Source organism: Marmota monax, unplaced genomic scaffold (assembly GCF_021218885.2).
Source record: "Marmota monax isolate L192 unplaced genomic scaffold, Marmota_monax_Labrador192_F-V1.1 WCK01_AAM20220418_F8-fsc00068, whole genome shotgun sequence".
NCBI classification, from domain to species: domain Eukaryota; kingdom Metazoa; phylum Chordata; class Mammalia; order Rodentia; family Sciuridae; genus Marmota; species Marmota monax.
The window spans coordinates 9,343,244-9,355,701 of record NW_026692352.1 but is presented as its reverse complement, the minus strand read 5'-3'; the positions used below and the strand labels follow the sequence as shown (position 1 = coordinate 9,355,701).

At 43.3% G+C, this 12,458-nt stretch overlaps 1 protein-coding gene across 3 annotated transcripts in view; it reads left to right on the top strand.

Moving 5' to 3' along the window:
• Window positions 1-12,458, top strand: part of Tenm4 (teneurin transmembrane protein 4) — a 1,383,002-nt gene that overhangs the window by 724,978 nt on the left and 645,566 nt on the right. The window lies entirely within an intron of this gene.

Here is a 12,458-nt window from a genome sequence, read left to right as displayed (position 1 = left end):
CAGGATGGGGTACCTAACATGTTCAAGAGCAAGAATTTTGATAAAAAAAAAAAAGTATTTGCACAACACTGGATCTTTATAATTCTCTTAAGGGGATGTACCCAGGAGATTTAGAATGGCTTTGAGCTATTCCTGAGTCCTGGCTAGGGTCTCTCCACACTTGTGCATCTTGTGTATATCTCTGAAGTCAGGCTAATGTCATAACTGGCTATGAAAGTGGCCTCAGAACAGTAGTATCCCGAATCTACAGCGTGAGCATATTTGCAGACGCCTAAAAATCTGTAGCATTTGAAAACATATCACTGCTTTAAAATTTGTAGGTATGAAGTTCCATTCCTTGGTCAAGGCACATGTTCATTTTTGCCTCACTGGGTGGATGTTTTCTGGGGGCTGCCTGCAGTTGCTGCCTCCCACTATGTGGAATATGGAAGCGGCACCTCATCGACTCTGTCTCCTGTCTCCTGGTCTGTTGAGGTGCCTGGCAGAGGAGATGGAAGTGAGGAAGCCCTCTTCTTGGCACCTGGGACAGATTTTTATTTCTGTAAAATGGGGATAACACCCCTTATCCCTTCACCTCAGCAGCATGTCAGTGTCACAAAAGGAGTGTCCCCTCCAGAAATACAGTAGGCAAAAGAAAGAAAGTGTTCTCATTATACTACAATGTCTATTAAGAATATATAGTTTGAAAATGATTGCTGAGATCAAGCACCAGGTCATGAAAAGAAAAGCCAAAGTAATTTTTTAAATAAATAAAAAGGCATTGTTCTGTTAGACATAAAAATGAATCGGAAGGGTTCTGCAGATTACTTCCTTACCCACTGCAGTAACACCTCCATCATTTAGGACTATCGTGTCTCTTCTCTTACAGGATCCTCCCAGGAGCCCCACTAGACAGATAGCCAGGACTTATTATTTCCATCAAACGGGGGGAGAAAACTAAAGCCCAGAGGGCTTTTGTGGCTTACCTAGGGTCACAAGGTAAATAGAATCAGAGGAGGAACCCAAGCAACCCCAGAGCTGTCTTTCTTTGAGGATCAGCTGAATGTACCCCACTGTTGCTGTGGAAGTGCTGGTGGTGACTCTGTGTCCCTGGGACAGGTATTTCACATGCATGTTGGAACCTTACAGCCAGTCAACAGGCGGGGATAATTAGGATCACTTTTTAGGTCATGAAAACTGAAGGGTAAGGGAAGGGTTGCATGTATCTGTGGCCACCCAACTAACTCCAGGGACTTGAGTCCAGGACTCCATAGAGTCCCTCAGGACCACTACCTCTCATTCCTGCAAATGTATAAATATAGAAAGAAGGGGAGTTCCCAGTCTTCTTGGAGCAATATCTAGATGCATCAAAGACACCCACTGAAGGGCACTGACACCCTGCCTTGTCCAGGTGTCCCTGACCACTGACAAATGGTCATTGGGTGGTTCATAGCACCACTGCCCAGGGTGACTTGGTTTCAAAGCTGCAAATCTAAGAAACAATGGAGAGGATCTGCCGTGGGTCCCTCAAACACCTGGCATGGGAATCTTGCTCCCCCCACCCTTTAAGGTTTTTATTCTGGCTTCTAAAAGCATCAGAGTAATTTTCATTTCTCATCTTGACAGACACTCAATTGTGTAAATTTGTTCCACTGTGGTCCCATGATTTGTCACTCTGGTCTCATATGTCAGTGTGAGCTAGCTGTATGACTTTGGCTAAGGTGCTTAATTTTCTGGGTCTCAGGTTTTTGGGTTTTTTTTGTTTGTTTGTTTGTTTGTTTTTTGCCTGGGAGTTATACATTTTTTTAAAAGAAATTATTCTAATTTATTTTTTTTCTATAAAAGTGGAGGTTATAAGACATCTCCTCTTCTTCACATGATTTTTGTGACTTTCAATAATGTCATTTGCAGGAAATTCTTCTTAAGCTGCCAATACTCTACATAGGTTTTACAGAGAATTGTGTTTTTAATGGTGGCTTATTTTTAGGACAGACTTAAATCTTTTGAACTTCAAATTCTTTGTTGTCTTTGTTAAATTGTTGTTTTGGGGGTTTCTTTGCATATATCCTATGGAGAATTATCCTGTGTCCTTGAAACTTTAATTTTTCAGCACATAGAATCAAAAAAAGAGATGAATTAATTTTCGTTTTATCCTCCAAAGTTACTGTAAGTCAGATCTCTTTGGTAAATGGGAACAGTTGAGTACAAGAAAATGCTACTACATTCTCTCCTTTGTAAATAAAACTTTACTAGCACCTTCAACTATGTTACTTTAACCACAAAAAAAAAATATGAATTTAAAATTTGAAGCAGGCAGATATAGCTTCACATTCTTTGGCTCTTTTATAATTTTCTGTAATTTTGCTGAGTATCAATATCCTCCCTCATAAAACGGCACCAAGTCCTTGTGAGAATAAAAATAAAATAAAATATAATAACTTGTACTTGCCATAGAGTTCCTCTCACTAAATGCTCATTTTCCTCATCTAACTTCAACATTCTCCAGGACCCATTCATCAGGATGCTGAGTGCAGGTCCTCCACCAATTCTACCTTTCCTGTGTTCTGGAAACAGCATCTATGAAAATAGCGTTGATAACACAAAAATGTTATTTAGCGATCACCTACTGTGTGCCAGGTAGGGTGCATGATGCTTTTTATCTAGCTTTCATTTTTAACTTAATTCTCAGCATGGGAGATATGATTATAAAACCACTTTATAAGTGAAAAAAAAAAGAATAGGTAACAAAAATAAATAAATAAACAACAGATTATGGATTTAGCCTCTAGGAACAAAAAATTGATGTCTGTACTTTGTCCCAGAGGTTGGCAAACTTTTATGAGACTCAGATAGTGAATCTTTTTCCTTGTGCAGGTCATGAGTTTCTATCACAACTATTCAACTCTGCCTTCATGTGGAAAGCAGCCACAGATGATAAAGAATCAAATGGGTATAGCCATGTGTCAATCCAAATTTATTTACAAAAATTATCTAGCTGGATTTGGCTCATGGGTCTGAGTGTGCTGACCCTGCTGTAAACCCACTTTTTTTTTTTCTATTTGTTTTATTTTAATTGCACATCTCTGGCTGGTTGATCATGAGTATATCCTTTGTAGCTTTTTCTTGGCAGTAGCTATAAGCTATTTTTACAGCTTTTCTGATTTGCCTGATTGATTGTAAGTGTTTTTCATGTGCCAGGCAGCACGTCAGACTCATTTATAAACCATGATGCATTAGAGATCGTCACAGTTCCAGGATGGCACCTTTGTGGAGTGACAGATGAGGCTTAGGAAGTCTAAGCGATTCGCAGAATCTGGTTTGTCAGGTTCAAGGGAAAGACCATTTTTTTTCCCCAATAACCACTGTAGAAGTCAGTCCAGAAAGGAGATTGCTTAGGTCAGAAAGCCTTGCTGGACTTAGCCATTGGCACATAGACTCTTGTGAAAAGAAGCTGAGCCCTTTCTGGAAGGTCTGGTTTATCAGATAGATTTAAAGGGAATAAAACTAAAGAAAACCAATTTAAGCCAAATTGCACTGAAACATTAGGTCAGGGGATGCCAGAGATGATCCAGCCCAGGAGGCAGACGTGTGCCCACCACATTTTTGCCTCCCTCCCACCCTCAGGGGGCATTGCTCATCCTTCCTACCACGCTGAACCTTGCTTTCCTCTTCTGTAATTCGAAAGTATCCAGAAACCAAAGAGCCCCATGTCTGTCCCCCGTCCTTAGCCCCTAGCTGGCAGACAGGTTTTCTTAACATTCCACTGATCTTATTTCTATGTCAACAGCCTATACAGGCAGGGGCCCATCTCCCTGTATACTGTCATTTTTCTGTCACTGCTTCTTTTTGGTCCCCTTCTCTTTCTCTCATTCTACCCTCTTTTCTACTTTAGAGAGAACCTGGCCCTAGTATCCAGAAAATGCTCAAAAACCTTAATTTATCATGTGCCTGTCTGTGTCTCTGTCTCCCTCTTGCTCTCTTCCTCCCTTCATTCTTCTCTCTCTCCTTTTCTTCCCCTTGGGATAAACTCCTGGGGACCAGGTTGGAGGCTGCTGCAGGACTGTCCAGCTGGCCGGCAGAGAGAGCACAGGGCAGAATTTCCTTGCAGCCTCTCTACTAGAAACATCCCACTCCTAATCTTCCACGGGGGCCAAGCACGTCCGCTGTCAGCAATGTGCACAAATCAATTAGCTGCAGGCAGTCATGCTCTGTGACTCTCTGTTCCCACTGATGTCACCCGGGCAGTGGTGTGAGGTAACCAATTGGAAAGAGCAGACTGATTGGGCAGAGGCTGGACATGAACAGGACAAAGAAGTCCCTCAGTTCCCTGGGAACCCAGGGGCTCCCTGGCCCTAGTGTGTTGTGGGCTAACCCTTTGTTGTGCACATGACTGGTGATCAGCTGAAGCCAAGGCCTTCAGCACTCGGGACCCGTGCTCTCTGCTCCTCTAAGCACTCCTCCTTCCAGCCTCCCAACTCATCTCAGCAGGGTGGGAACATGTTGCCCTGTTTGGGAGATACTCAGAGCAAGACTCTCCAGAATTCAGTGTCTGTGGAGTGGCACTCTCTAGACATCTACTGTGCAGCACACCTTTCCTTGACCTGACCTTCCCAGTCCCCATTACACATGTTATCTCACTTTACTTTATGAAATAGGCATATGATCCTGATTTTGCAGATCAGAAAACTGAGGGTTATTTGGATTTGGGTGATGAATGGAAAACAAGAGAACTACACGTGCATCCCAGGTTTCACTTTGTTTCCATGGTGCCCAACACAGGGCTTGTCACCTCCTCGGCTCCCATGGAGGCTTGTGGAAACATGGCACTGAGCCATGGGTGGTTAGGTAGATGATCATGTCATGAACAGAAAAAAAAGGGAGGTCAGAGGAGAAACAAGTTTGGTATGGGGAGATTATTTGTCTGGATGTTGATTTATTCCACAGATATTTATGGAGCACTTTCTATATTCCTGGCAGTAAATAAAACATGCAAAAATCTCTGTCATCAAGTAGTTCGCATTCTAGGAAAGGAAGGCAGAGAGTAAACAAAATTAAATGAGTACATTATACTATATATGAAAGGGTGATTAATGGTAGAAAAAGCAGGGAATAAGGAATGTTAGCAGCGGGGAGGAACAGAAACTACAAACTCAAACAGGCTGAGATTTGAATAGACAATAAAGGAAGTCAGGGAGCAAATCATATAAAAACCCATAGGAAGGGTATTCCAGATAGAGGGAATCACAAATGTGACAGCCCTAGGTAGGTCCATGCCTGGAGAATGGAAGGAAGGACAAGGGTGTGAGTGAGAGTAGCTGAGAAAAGTGCAAGAAAGAGTAATAGCAAGAGCATGAGCTCTGAGAGGTAAGGTCTTTAGGCCAGCGTAAGGATTTAGCTTTTCCTCTGAGTGTTGGAGACCATCGAGAGGTTCTGGGCCAGGAATGACATGATCCCTCAGTGTCTTGATAGGATCATTTGGCTGCTGAATTGAGAACACCAGAAGGTTAAGGTAGCTGGAGGTGTGGGAGGACATTAAAAAGGCTATTAAAGATTCCAGGAAAGAGATGAGGGTGACATGGACCAAGTGTTAGCAGTAGAGGTGGTTGGAAGTTGGGCTTGAGATGCCTGGGTGGCACAGATGTGGGGGCGGGGGGGCGTCTAGCAGGGGCCCACCTGAAGTCAGCATCTGATTCATGCTTGATGATTAAAGAGAAAACCCAGGTAGTCGGGAGGCTTTCTCTTGGTGTGTGCTGGAGAGGCAGCCCCGTTTTGAATGGCCTGGGGTAGATGTGTACTTTCTATCATAGGCACAGTTATGTGTGAATTTGACTTATAATCCTCCCCAGTCTGGAGGCTTCCTGAGGGCAGGAGTCATGTGTTCTCCATGTCCCCAGTCAGCACCCAGCCCAGGGCCCAGCACACAGTGGGTAGTAGCAGATGGGCAGAGTGACTGCATGGGACTCAGGAGCTTTGCTCTCCATGAACTAGATATCTAGTTCACCTCATCCCTGGGCCTGGCTTTTTGAATCCAGATATGAGACTTGGCATATTACAGGCTGTGATAGAAAATGAACTGTACTCCTGGCCCTACCATCTCTCTGCTGTGTATGTCTGGGCTGTTTCCATGTCTATAAAATGAGCATGCAGTCATTCATTCAGCAGCATTGATAATCTCTGCCCAGAAAGCATTCCAACAAAAGCTCTCCTGGCCACTTAAAGCAATTTCTCCAACTCTTTCCCCTTCCCTAGCTTTATTTTTTTCCTCACACCACTTGCCAGTATCTGAAACATGGTACTGATAGATTTATTGTCCCCCTCCCTAGCAAAGCATAAAGCCCACAGAGGCAGGGGGTTATGCCTGTCTTCCTCTCTGTTAAGCCTCTGGCACCTGGAAGGGTGCCTAGTACCCAGAAAGTGCTAAGTATGTGTTTATGAATGAATGATTGTGGGGACTCAACAATCTACAGAAGCTTGCTTTGCAAACCAAAAAGGGCAAAGCAAATGAAAAGTGTTGGGGTTTTATTATAAATGTGCTACACGCTTAGCACAGCTCTGACCGCACCCACAGTATTTTTCAAGGCAAACATTGGTAATAATTTTTTTTTTCTATTTGGGTTTTCTTCAAAGAGAAGAATCCTGACAACCTAATTTAAGAGAATTTCCAGGTGCGGAATTCAGCAATGGTTCTGCATCTCCTAGCAACCTCACATGGGAGCTGCTCACTGCAGGAGAGAGGTGACAGTTTCTAGTGGGTATGCTAAGTGTCAGGGATGAGGAGGGAGGACAAGACTGTCCCCAGACAGTGGAGAAGTCAGACACCCCAGTATAGACCCCCCCTCATTGTGGGACTCCCTGTGAGCTGCACTTGACAAAATCCCTGCAGCCCCATTATCCTACGATGCACAATTCCATCTGGCACATCAGACATAGTATTTACCATTTATTGAACCAGTTTCTGTGTTAGTCAATTTATATGCAATATTTCCTCTAGCCCTTATTTCAACTCTCAGATAGGGTTGTGGTCAGCCCCATTTTCTACGTGAGAAAATTGAGGCATATAAAAGATAAGTTAATTCACTGTATTAGTCAGTTTGGGCTGCTATAACAAAATATTGTAGACTGGGTAGCTTAAACAACAGAAATTTATTTTTCATAGTCCTGGAGGCTGAAAAGTCCAAGATCAAAGTTTGGCCCTTTCAGTTTCTAGTGCTGAAGGAAGCTCTTCCTGACTGACGGGTGGCCACCTTCTCACTGTGCCGTCACATGGCCTTGTTCTCTCTCTTCATCCTTCTATAGGGCTGCTAATCCTGTTATGAGAGCCCCGTCCTCAAGACGTCATCTAACTCTACCTCTGAAAAATGTCATCTCTAAAATATTTTTTTTTAAATCAGACGGGGGGTTAATTCCATATATGAGTTGAGGGAGGAAGCACAGACATTCGGTCTATAGCAGTCCCATAGACAGCAAGTGGCAGAAAAAGAATTTAACTTTGATCATTAGCAGACTACTCATTCTGACTGAAGGGCATCTTGCATGATTTCTCTGCTCTGATACCAGATCCCCCCCAAAAAAAGAGGTTCTTCAGGAGGCAGCAACTGGTGTCAGACAGTTTATGTGGGCTCAGGGACCCTGGCAATATTGTTGACTACTATGGCCTCAGCACATAGTCCCTACCACATTGGGAGAGATGCTTAATCATTATATCCCACATAAATGAGTGAATGACCATGACAAAGACTCATGACAATGGTTGGGTACAAAACCTCAAAAAGTGGCTTTGTCCAGGTATCCTAGAAAGACAGGGCCCCTTGAGATCTTATCAAGAGAAGTGAGGGGAAGAGCAGATGTTAAATTTCTGATACATGCTACATTCTTCCCGCTGCTTTTCATTTTAACCTGTTTAAATATCACAACAATCCAAAGAGAGTTGCTCCCTCTCTCTGTAGATAGGGAGATGGAAACTGAGAAAAGCATCATGTCCCAGGAGCTGAGGAGCATGGCAGCAACTCACGAAAGGTCACAGAAATGTCCAAGAAGTGTGTTTGTCTGCAGGCCCCAGCTGTCAACAGTGTGGCACCAAGAACCATGAGAGTGACAGCCTCCTACAGGGAGGTGCTGAGTGCCCACCCAGGATGGGTACAAGACCCTGGCCCTAAAGCCAGTCAGTCAAGTCTTGAGGTCCTTTTTGTACTTACTGTGAGGAAAAGATGAGTCAGTCAGTCTTATACACTTGTCTTTGGGCCTGGGAATTTTAGGGTTCCTTATGCGCTTATTCAGAAAACAGAAAGAAAGCCATAGGGTTTGGTACAGACAAGGCAGCCCTAGAATCTCTCTGCAGGACCAATGGAAAGGCACCAATATAAAGACTAGTAGGAAAACGAAGGCTAAAAGTCTGGAGACTCAGTATGGTGGTACATGCCTGTAGTACCAGCCACTCTAGAGGCTGAGGCAGGAGGATTACAAGTTTGAGGTCAGCCTCAGCAACTTAGCCGACCTCAGCAACTTAGCCAGACCCTGTTTCAAAATAAAAAAAGTAAAAAGGCTGAAGATGTAGCTCGGCCAAAAAGTCTCACTGGGTTCAATCCTCAGTGCCACTCCTCACTAAAAACAAAGAAGCTGGAGGACCTGCCTGGAAGCTTCAATTGCATGGCAGACACTTTTGACTGCATGCACATTTATTTGATGGGACCAGGGACTAATGGAAGTGATACGGAGGCAAAAGCACCCCTCCCCCAAACCGTTGAGAATGCTACTTACGGTTTTAAAGAAGAAAGGAAGGTTTCTAAGATTCATCCCCAGTGATGAGCAAATTGGTCTCAAGGCAGAGAGAGTGAAACCCAGGATAGAGATTTCAGGGGACCTGTGCAGCAGTGGAGGCCTCTGCCAGGCAGGTGTCTTAGTGGGAAAGGGAGAGTAAGGGGTGAGAGAAAGCAGAAGACAACAAGCCATGGGAACAGGGCTTAGGAGGCAGCAGGAATCACAGGAATGTGTTCTATTTGTTCAGTCAAGACTGATTGTGTGACTGCAAATCACTTTCAGATGCTTCATTTTGAAGAGCTCTTTGCTGTGGCCCTGAAGCACTCAGGGAAATAGTATTGTGCCCATTTGACAGAAGAGAAAAGTGTGATTGTCAGGGGCTAAGTAACTTTTCAAAGAAAGTTATCAGGAAATGAGAATGAAGCTGAATTTTCTATTCCATCTCCAGTTTTCCTTTGCCTGCCCCTATGACAGCAGATGACTATAAGAATTGGGATTTGGGAACAGGGACATGGAGCTCATTCTGCAGAGGTGGCAACTAAAAGCTGCAGCAGCTCCAGCCCCCCACTTTCCATCCCATACACATGAGTTATTACTATTATTAAGGCTACTCCTGCTATAGCTATGATTGAGTGCCTACAGTTTGCCACACACGGTGCTCAGCATCTGTCTGAATTAATTCTCAAAACCTCTGGAGGTAGGCATTGTTATCCTCATTTTATAGATGACGTGTAGGTAGAAAGAAGAGACATACTCAGAGTTTGAGGGCGACAGTCTGACTAACATCAAAGCCGTGTGTGTCAGACTCTTAGCACCTGAATCAACACATGGTGTTTATTTTCATCATGCTTAATGATCATCGCTGTTAGGAGGAGGGCAGAATGGCCTCTGTGGGATTACAGCTGCTTGCATAATGGAATGAGCTAAAATGGACTTTGGGGTTTGACTTGGGAATGTCTACTCTTGGCTTATCTTATGTCATTTGGACTGAGACCAGGTGGTCAGGACACTCTCAAGGAACAGTCTGCTTTTCTGTCAACTTAATGGAGTCATGTTATACACTGTTTCCCATCCCACCCTCACCCTACCCCCACTGCCCAGGGAAGGACCCGAGAGAGTCTGAATTTCGTTAGGTTCCCAGATGCTGCTGGATTATGAACCACACTTACTGTAGTAAGCATCTCATCCATAAGCCCCACCCACCTCAAGTAATCCATTCTGACGTTCTAAAAAGGCTTCAATAAAAAACTGACCTGAGATCCTGCTGCTGGTGTGGAACTACCAATAAAGTAGAGTAAGAGACAATTTATTAAGCGCCTACTGTCTGCAAGGAACTTCTCAGCAACATGGGAACCAGGTAATTATTTTGTCCTTTATCGATGAGAATACTGAGGTATAGAGAGATAAGGTTATTTGAATTCATGTAGCTAATTGGTGAAACAAGAGTTTGAACTCTAGTCTTTGCCCCTCTGAATTGTATGCTTTTTCTATAGATCCACATTAGGTATATAAAACTACCCAGTGATTAAGAGATAAGACTCTTGATACATTATTTATGAAAACATGAAACTGTGTATCTTAAAAATTGTCAGGGCTGTGTTGATGTGAATTGTTATTATCAATAATCAAATAATATGGAATTAAATGAGACTAATAGCATGAAAAATTTTGAGAAGATATAAGCATGTAAATCAGTATTTAAGCAAAGCCTAACATTTGTAGCACTGTCATGTAAATACAGAAATAGGAAAACCCAAGAACAATGAATATCCATTGAGAAAAAAGCCCATGGCACTAGAGAAGAATGAAACAAAGAAAAAAACACCCGTGTTACTTGGCTTTGCTTCATCCCCTTTGGGTTCAGAAAATAGAATTGAGACAAGACCAAAGGGGGTGGGTAAAGAGTTTGAACAATGAACACACATTACCAGCATCAGCTGGGTATCTTGTTAGCATTAACCTGATGCATTGCAAGTGAGCTGCAGTTAGAACAGTAATTACAGTAAATAGAATCCATTTGGAATCCTCAAGCAAATATGAGCAGGGAAGAAAGATGAGCTGAAAAAAAATCCATTACCCTTTGGAAGTTATGGAAGCTTTGGATGGCAGTGATTTCGACTGTGAATTGCATCTGACTAAGAAGCAGCAATGTGAATGAATCTATCTCCGCTCTCAAGTGTGTTTAGATGGTAAATAAAATGAATTACCTAACCATTGCAGCCAAGTGCAGTTTCCTGAAATATTTGTCTTGGTAATATAGGGAGAAAATTTAGGTAGAATTGGGAAGGTGGCTTGTCTACTCTGCTTCCTGTCGTGGCTGCTAGATTTTTTTTTTCTGCACAATAAAATATTGCCATTTTGCAAGTCAGAAGGATGGGACAGGGTGATGTAGGAGAAGGTAGGGAAGGATTCTGACACTCAATGTAGTTGTCACTCTTGAGTGTTGGTCACAGTGATTTCATTTTCAATGACTCCCATGCCAGTCCACAATGGCTGGGCACTTATTTGCAGGTCGTTTCTGTCGCTGTCCATGAGCTCTGTGCCTGTAAGTGCCAGAGTTCCAACCAGTTCAGCTGGGGCAGCTGCAGGGGCATGAGACCTTCCTGCAGGCCTGGGTCTCTCTCATCCCCTGGCTCTGCCTTCAGCCTTCCCTCTGTGCTTGGCTCCTGGTGGAAGCTTTGGATGTCAGTGATTTTTTTTTTTTTAATTTTTTATTGTGGGTTGTTCAAAACATTACAAATTTCTTGACATATCATATTCCACACTTTGATTCAAGTGGGTTATGAACTCCCACCTTCACCCCATACACAGATTGCAGATTCACATCAGTTACACATCCATTGATTTACAAATTGCCATACTAGTGTCTGTTGTGCTCCGCTGCCTTTCCCATCATCCACCCTCCCCCCTCCCCACCTCTCCCCTCCCCTCCCCTCCTCTCTCTCTACCTCCTCCACTGTATAACCCTGAGGGTCTCCTTCCATTACCGTGCAATTTCCCTTCTCTCTCCCTTTCCCTCCCACCTCTCATCCCTGTTAAATGTTAATCTTCTTCTCCTGTTCTTCGTCCCTACTCTGTTCTTAGTTACTTTCCTTATATCAAAGAAGACATTTGGCATTTGTTTTTTAGGGATTGGCTAGCTTCACTTAGCATAATCTGTCTAATGCCAACCATTTCCCTGTAAATTCTATGATTTTGTCATTTTTTAATGCAGAGTAATACTCCATTGTGTATAAATGCCACATTTTTTTATCCATTCGTCTATAGAAGGGCATCTAGGTTGGTTCCACAGTCTTGCTATTGTGAACTGTGCTGCTATGAACATCGATGTAGCAGTGTCCCTGTAGCATGCTCTTTTTAGGTCTTTAGGGAATAGACCAAGAAAGGGAATAGCTGGGTCAAATGGTGGCTCCATTCCCAGCTTTCCAAGAAATCTCCATACTGCTTTCCAAATTGGCTGCACCAATCTGCAGTCCCACCAGCAATGTACAAGTGTACCCTTTTCCCCAATCAGGCGGTATAGCGATACCAGACTTCAAACTATACTACAGAGCAATAGTAACAAAAACAGCATGGTACTGGTACCAAAACAGGCGGGTGGACCAATGGTACAGAATAGAGGACACAGAAACCAATCCACAAAACTACAACTATCTTATATTTGATAAAGGGGCTAAAAGCATGCAATGGAGGAAGGATAGCATCTTCAACAAATGGTGCTG